Here is a 12,817-nt window from a genome sequence, read left to right as displayed (position 1 = left end):
AAAATTCATCACATGAAACAGAATGTAGAAGATAAAACCCACCATTACTGTAAAACGATTCAATACAAAAAAAAAAAAAAATTTGGAATCAGAAACCTACAACTTGGCTCTGATATCAATTGATGGAACTCTTATGGGAGAGAACCTTGAACGGAAACAGATCGACCAAATTTCATTTATATTGAATATAAAAATTTTACAGTAAATTACAACATGCTTTAGAAAGGGTTTCAAGAAACCTCATCTTTGAAGACCTTTTCTTCACGTTTTCCCTCGAAAAAATCACGAACAACTTTAAGTTCTTCAAGATTAACCTCGAACAAGTATGAACACTACCACAAATGCTACCTTGGTATGCTTAGGGTGAGAACCCATGAGCGGTGGGCTCTTGCTATTTTGGATTTTGAGGGAAAACTTAATGGTAAGAAGGGATTGAGAATTTTCACAAAAAACTCAAAGACATAGAACACTTCTGTTGTTTACCTTTCTTTCTTAATCGTTCAACCAACCACAAGAAGAAGAAGAAAACATTTTTCATTTATTCTCCTTGCCAAAAATAACCATCACCCACTTATTTGAGTGGATAGAAAATAATGGGAAGGGAGTTGTAACTCCCTTCCTTATTATTAAAATAATAATAATAATAATATAAATATAAATATAAAAACTAACTTATCATATATATTTATATATATATGTATAAAATTATATGTTATATCAAATATAACATATAACCTATAGTTTTAATATTGTATCACATACAATATAAACTATAATTTCCTTTCTCTTTTATATAGCATTTAATATAAATCTTGTTTATATTAAATTTAACAACTATGAATCCAATTCATAGAGACTATATTTGAATCTCATTCAAATATTTATTTTTTCTCATTAAGTTATAATGTATCAAATACATTATGACAATTATATCACATATAATTGAAACACTTAATTATATCATATATAATTAAATCCCTCTATTAATTTGAACAATTCAAATTAATTCAAAAACGTATTCTCAACTAAATCCTATTGAGCTACCAAGGGGACCTCATGGACTTGTAGCTTGAAGCTCCAACGATACATGAATAATTAATTAAACTCTTTAATTACATTATTCACCATCCGTTAACTGTTGGGCACTCAACTAAAGACTGACAGCTGCACTCTTTGCACTACAGATATATTTTCGTGTCCATTGGATATAGTCAATCAACAATACGATGACCCTTCACAAATTGCTTGTAAGTACAGCTAGACCAAATTACCATTTTGCCCCTGTAGTTATGTTGGGATTGGTGTCTTAATTCTCTTGGAGTCTCGTTGTTTTGTAAAGATACACATTGTTTAATGAATAAAATAAGTGTTATTTAATTATGACATTTACTCATATCCAATAAACAAAACTCCTTGGTTATCTTATGTGAACTTAAGCATGTATATGTGATATACAAGTGGATCATGCCTTAAGTGATAACCTAAATAGGTTTATAGTATAAGAATTAAGGTGGGATACCTGATCCTAATGACACTACGGATACGACCCGCTTTATAGAGGTTTGAAAGTGTTGTAAACTACTACAAATGGTAGATCCTAACCATTCATGTGGAGACGTGCGAGCGGGGGTGTCCTATACAAAGAGTTTGTATAAGACCTGGACTACGAGATGACTAGACTTTGTATATAACACCATTGATATTAGAGACTTGCATCTCACCTAAATGACCATAGGTGACACGACCTCAATCCTGAGTGTTTTGGGAACTCCTACCTTTGAGGGTGGTCCTTTAATTAGTATGGGTGAGAGTGGCCAGATTGCCAACTCAACATGCCTACCTTTTTGAGGACTTGTCTGATCTGGGAGCTGGGAACTCAATCCATAAGATGAAATTCACTCCTTTCCCGAAGCAAGGATAAATAGAGAGTTGCTTCCTTAAAGGCTGATTCGGGGCTTGAACATAGTGGCCACAACTTCTCTTTGGAAGAGAAGACTCACATAGTAAGACTAAGTCTTATGTTCATTAGAGGGTCAGTGGTACTTAAGGAGTTAGATGTAAGTACAGGGGCACGGTTATTGGCCCAGCTGTACTTACAAGCGATCTGTGAAGGGTTGTCGCACTTCTGATTGGTTGAGATGGACACATAATATATCTGTGGTAAGAAGAGTTCAGTTGTCGGTCTTTAGTGGAGTACTTGGCAGTTAACGGATGGTGATCTCGTGACTAAAAAGTTTAGTCAGTTATTCACGTATTGTTGGAACTTCGAGCTACAAGTCCAGAAGGTCCCCTTGGTAACTCTATGGATTCAGTTGAGGATCAGTTCTTGGTGTTGATTTGAAATTTTCAAATTGACAAGAGGTATTTGATTATATATGATGTAATCGGTATGATGTATGAGATATATCTAGTGGAGGATTGATGTAAATGAGATTTACATTAAGTACCATAGAATAGAAAAAAGACTATGGTTTATATGTTTCATGAGATGAAATATTAAAAATTAGGTTATAAATATAGTATGATAAGTTGGTTATCAATTATATTTATAATAATATTAATTATTGGATAATTAATTTTTTCTTTAATAACCAATTGAGTGGGTGGTTATTGGATTTTCATGGTAACCGTGAGTTAAAAGAAAAATTGTTTTCCTAATTTTAGTAAGTTTTTTGTCATTTTTTTTGAGATTTTCTCTCGCAAAAAGAAAACTCATGGCGCTGGTAAATACGGATTTACTAAGGGACAGTGTGCTTTAGTAAACGATTGTGTAGTGTTTTGTAGGCGATAGACACTGAGCTAAATGATGAGCTAAACGATCACTTAGCTTTTGCTAGACGATCGCTTAGCTTTAGCTAAACGATTGAGCATCGACCTATGTGATAGGTTCTTGTCATCTCCCACTTGCCCAATCGTGTACACGATTGTTCTTTCCTCCTTCATCTGCCTCTTTCCAAGACCGAACAGAGCCCACCGTCTGGATTCTCACACCCATAATACCAAGGTAACCTTCTTGGTGGTGTCATACTTAACTCGACACCGTTGAGGTTCTTTGGAGGCCGTTCGTGTTCTTGCTGGAGTGTTCATGACTGAGGCGATCGCTGAGGACAGGCGCGAAATGTTTGTTTAGCGTTGCGATTATGTTGTTCGAGTTGCTGAGTTCGAGCGTTCGTGAGCAAGGAGCGTGGAGACGAGTCTACAAATGTTCGTAGAGTTTTTTCCTTGTTCATTTGTAGTTGTTCATGCTGTAATTTCTGTATTGATTGTATAACTGCATATTTCTGTTTTGACCGTAATTTGTAATGTTCATTCATGATTGTAATTTGGAATGATCTATATTCTGCTACTCATTGAAATCTCGATTTTGATTTTCTTCAAGTTACATCTAACTCCTTAAGTACCATTGATCCCTCTAATGAACAATAGATCATAGTTTAACTATGACTAAAACCCTCTTGGGCCAAGAGAGGGTGTGGCAACACATTGTTTAAGACCGGGAATCAGTCCTTAAGGGAGCAATTTATTTACTTGTCCCTGCCTCGAGGAAGGAGTGAATTTCATCTTGTGTAATTTTGTTCCTAGCACCCCAATCAGATGAATCCCCAAAATGGTAGGCTTGTTGAGTCGGTGATTTGGTAACTTTCACCCATACAAATCAAAGGACTTCCCTCATATGCAGGAGTTCACAACTCACTCTGGATTCAGGTCATGTTATCTATGGTCATCCTAGTGAAATGTAAGTCTCTATTATGAACGACGTTACATAATGAGACTAAACATTTCGTGGTCTAGTCTTATACAAACTCTTTTATATAGAATATCCCAGCTCGCATGTCTATACATGAATGATCAGGATCAGATTATTTGTAGCACTTTACAACAATTGTAACACCTATAAAGCGGGCCATGTTCATAGTGTCACCAAGATAAGGTACCCAACCTTATCCATCTACTACAGACCGTTTAGGTTATCACTTAAACATGATCCATCCATATATCTTTACATACATGTTTAAGTTACAAAGATATCCTTGGATGTTAGTTTATTGGTTTGTGGTTAATGCAACAAAAATATCATATATTTTATAGACAATGAATACAATATCATATATTTTATTAAATACTATACCCCAGTAATATCTCCCACTTGCCCTAGACAATATATCGCATATCTCATAGACCTAGACTTTCTAGATGACCCTCGAATACTTTAACCATGAGAGCATTCTTAAATGGATTAGCAACGTTGTGTTCCGAAGCAATCTTCATGATAGTCACATCACTTCAATGCACAATCTCCCAAATCAAATGATATTTTTGGTCTATTGCCTCTTCGGTGACTCCTAGGTTCCTTAGAATTTGCCACACTACTACTGTTATCACAATAAAGTGTGATGAGCAAAGACATATTTGGAACAAATTTCAAATTAGTAAGGAACTTCTTAAGCCATAGAGCCTTTTTAACAGCTTCATAAGAAGTTATGTATTTGGCTTCCATAGTGGAGTCGACAATGCATCATTGCTCGATGCTTCACCATACTATAGCTCCTCCATTCAGAGTAAACACTGACCCTGATTGGAATTTTCGAGAATCTCGATCAGTCTGAAAGTCAGAGTTTGTGTATCCTGTAAGGACCAAATATTTAACTCCATACACGAGCATATAGTCCCTCGTTCTCTAAAGATACTTGAGAATTGTTTTGACTGCCATCCGGTGATCTAATCTTGGATTGGACTGATATCGACTGACAATCCCTACTACATAGCAATTATCAGGTCTAGTACATAACATTACATACATAAGGCTACTAACAATCGATGCATAGGGAATTCGTCTCATTTCCTCAACCTCTTGAGGAGTCTTAGGACACCGTTCCTTAGATAATACAATTCCATACCTAAAAAATAATAAACCCTTATTGGAATTGTGCATCGAATATCTGACAAGTATCTTGTCAATATATGATGCCTGAGACAAGGCTAACCTTTTGTGCTTGCGATCCATGATAAACTAGATCCCTAAAACAAACTGCATTTCTCCTAGATCTTTCATTTAGAATTGGGCGGCTAGCCATTTATTTACATCAGTCAGAAAATCTACATTATTCCCAATGAGTAAGATATCATCCACATACAGTACGAGGAAAGCTATTGAGCTGTTGATGATTTTCTTGTAAACACAAGGCTCATTAACATTCTGATAAAATCTATAAGATTTTGGACCGATTAAGCTTGCAAACCTTTTGCTCTTACTCTTGCTCAACGAACCTTCTGGTTGATTCATGTAGATGGTCTCTTCAAGATTACCATTCAAAAAGGTAGTCTTGAGGTCCATTTCCCATATTTCATAGTTACAATATGTGGCTATGGACAAGAGAATCTTGATAGACTTTAACATGACAACAGGTGAGAAAGTTTCTTCATAGTCCACTCCCTCAACCTGGGTATAATCCTTTGCCATAAGTCTAGCTTTAAATGTCTGTACCTTTCCATCTACACCTCTTTTCCTCTTGTAGATCCATTTACAACCTATAGGTTTTACCCCATGAGCTTGATCCACAAGCTCCCAAATAGAATTGAAGTACATTGACTCCATTTCTTGATTCATGCTTTTAATCCATTCATCCTTGTCAACATCTTCCATTGCTTGTTTATAAGACGAATCCTCAACTCCATTATCAGATATGATGTTTTGGGCTTCTATAAAACCTATGTAGCATACAGGCGGGTTTATAACCCTCCCACTACATCGAGGCAATCTCAACTCTTGAGATGGATGACTAGATGAACTGACATCAGCAACTCTTGTTGAAGTGTAAGCCCCTTCAACAACTCTTGCTGAAGTCTCAGTAGATTCATTAGAAATTTCACTTAAAACAATTTTGCTTCATAACTTATGACCGTCATGTAGTCTTCTTCCAAGAAGATAATGTTTGTCGATACAAACACTTTATTCTCACTTGGATCATAGAAGTATCCACCTCTCATTTCCTTGGGATAGCCTACAAATAGGCACATTTTTAACGAGGTTCCAACTTTTTGGGGTTTGCCATTAGTACATGGGTTGGACATCTCCAAATTCTAAAGTGGCGTAAACTACCTTTACGACCTTTCCATAACTCAAAAGGTGTTTCAGAAATAATCATTGAGGGAACGTTGTTCAAAATATAAATTCCAGTCTCTACTGTATATCCCTAAAACGAGTCAAGAAGATGAACATAGCTTATCATAGACCGAATCATGTTCAATAGAGTTCTATTTCTCCTTTTCGATACACCATTTTGTTGAGGTATATATGGAGCTGAGAGTTGAGATGTAGTTCCATGCTCTATCATATAGTTTTGGAATCTTAAATCCATATACTCCCCACCACAATCATATCGTAGTCTTTTTATCTTTTTACCTAACAAGTTTCAACTTCAGTCTTATACTCGTTGTAATTTTTAAGAGCTTCAGACTTATGTTGCATTAGGTATAGATACCCATATCTTGAATAATCATCTATGAAAGAGATGAAATATTCATACTCTCATCATGCTCTTACATTCATCGGACCATAAAGGTCTGAATGTATAAACTCCAAAGTTTCTTTGGCTCTATAACCTTTTCTAGTAAAAAGTTGTTTGGTCATCTTGCCTTTAAGGCATGACTCACATATAGACAAAAAGTTTTCTTCTAAACCAGAAGTCCACTTTTCAACAATCTCTCAATCCTATTGAGATTGATGTGATCTTAGATGCCAAAGATGGACATTTTCTTTAGGAGAAATTCTCGGTCTTTTTACAGTTGTTGCTGTTTTGAACATTTCAGTGTTGAGCACGACTTTTATGACTAATGACCTTAGTACATATAAGTTATTTTCTATTGAACCAAAACCTAACTTCATTCCATTCTTAAAAATAAATACTTTATTCTTAAAAAAGGATATGGAATGTTTTTGTTCAATTAAACAGGAAACAGAAATTAGGTTCCTCTTGATATGAGAAACTACATATATGTCATCTAATAACATATATCGTTTCTTGTCCACAAATAACTGAAGCCTACCTATTTGAACTCCGAGAATGTGTCGTTGTACACGCCCCCGACACGAGCAAAGAAAGATAATATTCACTGATCCACGACTGTACCACAAACATAACAAAGTGGTAAGATTGAGGTCGAATCCACGGAGAGACTAATGATTAACTAGGATTATTTTAAAGATTCCACGTGAGAATGGGGGTTTTGTTGGTTTTTTTGTAAAATAAATTGACAATCGAATAAAGAAAGCAAAAAGTTAATACAGAAAAGAGATTGGATCAAATTGATGGAGAAGTCTTGGGAATTATTTGTATGCTTTTTATTTTCTATCCTTAGGCACTAATTAATTTTACTAATTTTGTGAACCCCTCAACCGATTAGAAAATCTAATAGCCCAATTATCCAAATTTGATATTAAACCAAATTAGTCCTAATTCAATTTACAACTCTTCCTTCTTAGCGACATACAAGTTAAAACTGAATTTCATTACACTAGGGTTCAGTTGCTGAAACATGCTACAAGTCGGGAAAGCCATATCTTGAAACATGATTAATTGGGAAAGATTATACTAGGGCATACATGAGTTTGGCCAGAAAAAGTCTAGACCCAAAACATGCAATCCTAATAGGTGCAACTAAATCAATCAATATTGCATAGGCTATGATAATTTTGCAAACAAAAACTTCGATAAATTAATTTGTCAAATCAATTCATTGAAACTCTATTAAAATTAACACAAATCCACCCAAAGAGTTCACAATAACTAAGTAAATCTAACTAAGAATCCTTTAAGAATTAAGACATACAAACAATCATAAGAGAATTTACCTAGCCTTTAAAAGGGATATCAGAATTACAATGATTTGAATAAAGAATGAGGCTGACAATGGCAATCTTTGCACAACAATTCGACTACAAGGGCTTCCAAATGGGACTAACTCTTCAATTTTTCTCAAATTCTTGTTGTGTTGAGTGTTGCCCCTAAATGATTCTTTTATAGGCTTTTCGCAGCGTCGCAACGCTAGGGAGAGCGTTGCAACACTCCGACACGTTTATTCTAAGCTTCAAGGAAGCGTCACAATGCAGGCCCTTGACGCTTGATTATGTAGGCGAGGAGGGAAATGTCTGCCAAACTACGTAGTGTTGCAATGTTAGGGTTAAGCGTTGCAACGCTACCATTCTGCCTTCAATAAATGGACTTGAGCATTAAAACAGTGGCATTGTTCAATCTATAGAGCATTGCAGCGTTAGGGAGAGCATTACAAATTTGCTAAGGATACGGTTTGTAGGAACCATATCGTTGCTTACATGTGACCATAACGAAAAACTCCTCTTGAAACCAGTAGTCTCCTTGAATTCTTCTAATTCAACGAGGTCTTCCCTGCCATGTATTTGCTAAATCTTCCTTGCCATGAATTTCCTAAGGATACGGTTTGTAGGAACTTCTTCTTGAAAGAATATAGGGAATAAAGAAGAAGAATTTTCTTAGAAATTTTCTATGAGAATTGGGAGAATTTCTAAAGGGAGAGTTTAAGAGTAATCGTAGAGATTATTCTTGTAGAGTAGTATGTTCTATGAGGGCTCTTAAGGACCCTATTTATAAAACTCTATGGGTTACTCCTAATTCTATCGGGATAACCTTTCTGTACAGTTTTTAAATTAAATATTTAGTAATCTCCAATCTTTAATTTGAATTTCATCCAAATTAAATAAATAATTATTTGAATCCAATTCTAATTAATTAATTAATTCTCCCTCTAATATTTGATTCAAATTTTATTCAAATTAAATAACCTATTTATATGGTTCTCATCCAAATAATTAATTAATTATTTGTATCTTATTCAAATAAATTAATTCTCCATATTATATACTTATTATTTGAATCTCATTCAAACAAACTTTATAATAAGTTATATATTAATTTTATCCAATACAATTAACATTTTTCCTAAAAAAATTTAACACTTCAAATTTTCTTTCAATCATAATTGATTCTTGTTGGTCAATGATGAGCTAACAAAGGAACCTTATCGACCTATAGATTATAACCTCCAATGATCCAAAATTAATTAATTAAGCTATTTAATTAAATTATTCTTTATTCATTAACTACAGGAAAAATCCTATAGACCCATAGTTGAACTGATATGCACTGTAGGACAAGTTGTGTCCACGGGTATAATCAATATAAGTAAGTCGATCCTTCACGAGTTATTTATAATTATAGCTGGGTCAAAATGTCCATTTCACTGCTGCAATTACATCTTTTCCTTAAGTCTCATTGATTCCTCTAATGGACAATTTGTTTATGGTTCAACCATAAACTAAGTTCCTCACGAGCCAGTGAGAGAGCGGGATCCTTTTGTTCAAGATCCGAAATCAGCAATTAAGGGAACTACTCATCTATCTACCCTATATGGGAAGGAGTGAATTCCATCTTTTGAAGTTATGTTCTTAGCTCCCCATTTAGTCATGTCCCCAAAATGGTAGGCTTGTTGAGTCGACAACTTGAGTCACTCTCACCCATGCAAATCAAATGACCGACCTTATAGATAGAAGTTCATAAATCACTTAGGATTAATATCAAGTCGCACATGATCATCCTATGAAATATTAATCTTATTAATTAAGGAATTTACAAAGAGAGATTAAATATTTCGCTGACCGGTCTTATACAAACTCTTTGTATAGAATACCTCCACTCACATATCTCCATGTAACGGTTTGGATCATACTATTTGTAACTATTACAAAGTGAGTCGTATCCATAGTGTCACAAGGATAAGGCACCTAATCTTATCCATATACTATAGATTTTTAGGTTATTTGTTGAATATGATCCACTCGTGTGTCAACTACATCCATGTTCATGATTTCATATAATAACCTTGGATTTTTTTATTTATTGGATAATATTATACAAATGATAATTAATATAAAATAACAACTTATTTTATTAATTGTTAAATAGTTATTTATAAAACTACTAGCTTTAGGGTATAAACCTCAACAAGACGTAGATGGATTTTTTTGCCAAACTAAGTTACCAACTTCTGTGTTTCTTTACTTGATTTCTTGTTGTTGGTATTCTGTTGTTACAGTGTTTGTCTGTACTTTCTATTTAACATTCGTGTTTTGGGTGACAAGTCATCTTATAACTTTTTTTAAGTTGTACTAAAATATATATATTAGAAGAGTAATTATCCTACAATAGAAACATTAAGGCTCAAGAAATGATGGCTCTAAAATCATGAAGTGGATAATCTTTTTGTCTTAATATCAGCAATTTGGATATCAAATGGCTCATATCTGAAACCAATTAAAGGCTCCCTCTTTTGTATAGGGCAAGGATGTCACATTTCACCAAGAATGGTGGATTTGTTAGTTAAGAATTTTTTCGAGAACAAAATGTTGGTCAATCTCAATGTGTTTAGTGCCGTGATGAAAGAAAAAGGATGTTCATCAATATAAGTGGCACTAAATTCTTGCTTAAAATCTCTTTGAGTTGTGGCCTTGAATTGTATCTTCTGATGAATAATATGTATACTTATGATTGATTAATTTTTTAATTGGATAAAAGCGTTATAATTTTTAATACATACTATTTTTTAAAAATAAATTAATAAAAAAATACACAAACTAACTAATTGTATAGAGATCAATTGATACCAAAAGACGATAACTTAAAATTGATAAGTTGGAATATAATATACTTAATAACAACAATGTAATCCCAAATTCTTTTCATCATATGTAGGATTAAAAATATTAATTTGACTAAAAAAACTCTAGCATGTGAACTATTAGCTATTGTTTTTTATAATTTGTAGAAATACAAGTTATTGTAGCCTTTTACTTAGAATAATGAGGGTAGATAAGCAAAATATGTGTTGATTATACTAAGAATTCATGCTAAATAAATACTTGTGTTGAAGTACACTAAAAATTCCTGTTGATCACATATCATGAGTTAAATTACGCCAAAGTGTGTATTTTATAGTTGATCATAGGACCTGTCTGCATGGGCCGAACATTTATCCGATGAACAAATATTTGATCGCATGCCTTGGGATCTCTTAACCAGTGCTAGGGGATCTTCTGCCATACCTTCAGAATGTTGACCATGATAGTAGTCCTGACATCCTCACCTGCCACGTTAAAGATGAAGTTTGATTAGAGCGGAATCCCGATGATTGTCAGTGCATGACTCTATAAATAGAGGCTTGACGCCCATGAAGAGAGGTTCCAAAAATTCGAGAGTTAAGATTTTACCTGAGAACATTCTTAGACACGATTCTTGCACCATAAGCGAAGAGTGAACAAGAGAGTGCTTCTGAAAACTTCTACTTCTAAACTCCACCCCCGACTTGTCATCAGAACTTCACTAGAGCAAGAGCTTGAGAGAGTTTTCTCAAGTCTATTTTATCATTCTGTCAACAGAAGCCTCAATATTACACTTATTGAAAGCAAGAAATTGCTGAAAACTGCCTTCTCTTTACTCTTTTCTTGTCTTTTACTATTGTATTACATTTGAGACTAAAAGATTATTCACTTTTGTAAACAACAATATTTCTATCTATATATCATCATGTCTAGCTTCATTATTTCCTCTCTCTTTACTGCCACTTTTTCATTCATCATGAGTAACTAATGTCAACAGGGTAAGGGGGGAAGCTTAATGTTATGAGTTAAGTTGAGTCTCCAAGGGCTAATCATGTTTTCTTTGTGTGTGAATATTTAAATACTTGCCTATGATCATTCATTGAGCCAAGTAGCTATAACCAACTGCCCAAGAGGGTAAGCAGTTGTGGATCTTATTAATCAAAATAAGTAGTGTTTCTAAAGATAGAAATAACCTTATGCTCAATGCAACATCATTCATGAGTTATAGAGATATGAAAAATGCAACTGGCTGTCGAGAGGTATGTGATGAATGGATGTTGCGAGCTAGGATTAACCTTGGAACTAAACTTAGGGATGTGGTATTGACTTCCCCTCAAACCCTGCTTCTCCATACATTTCTTTACACATGTTAAAGCTACTGTCTGTATAAGTTTCTCATAATTAAACTCGGAGATTTATTTTTCAGTTTAGATAATTTAATCGCATGGTTTCTTTAATCACATGAATTTTTACTCTACTACAATTATTTTAGTCCTTGCTGCATACATGTTATTGTCCAAACATCCATAGTTACAAATTCCTAAGTTCGACATTAGCTCACACCAAGAAACTTGTAGGTTGTTTACACTTGGCAATCTATAAGAAAACTTGTGATCAATACATGATTAACTACAACTAGGCGCATAGTAAATTTAGCGCATCATCATTCGTGAATGATCAAATCCCAAGCGGAAGCGTGTGATAACCTTGCAATTTTGTTTTCTATTTTACATAAAAAAATGGTAAAAAAATAATAACATAATGAATAAACAATCAAAATTAGCATGCATTTAAGAGAAGAAAAGAGGGAAGAGCTAAACCATACCTTTGTAGATTCCCAAAGTCTTCACGATTCCTTCTACGTCTTCTCCGAAATGTCTCTTCAATGATCAAGGGACACCAGCCTAAGTGAAATCTTGTTATTCTCTAGGATCCCAATAATTAGATGTGTGGTCTCCAAGACTTGGAAGAGGAAGAAGAAGTAGTAGAGAAAAGAAGAGACATTTTGAGAGTAGTAGGAGACTATGATTCAGAATTCCCAATTCAACTGTGTCACAAACATGGGCTATGAAAACCTATTTATAGAGAGGATGGGTGACCCCCTTCTCTTAGTCTTTCCTATTTCTA

Source organism: Benincasa hispida, chromosome 6 (assembly GCF_009727055.1).
Source record: "Benincasa hispida cultivar B227 chromosome 6, ASM972705v1, whole genome shotgun sequence".
NCBI classification, from domain to species: Eukaryota; Viridiplantae; Streptophyta; class Magnoliopsida; order Cucurbitales; family Cucurbitaceae; genus Benincasa; species Benincasa hispida.
The sequence above is the reverse complement of the archived record's forward strand: the minus strand, read 5'-3'. Positions refer to the sequence as shown.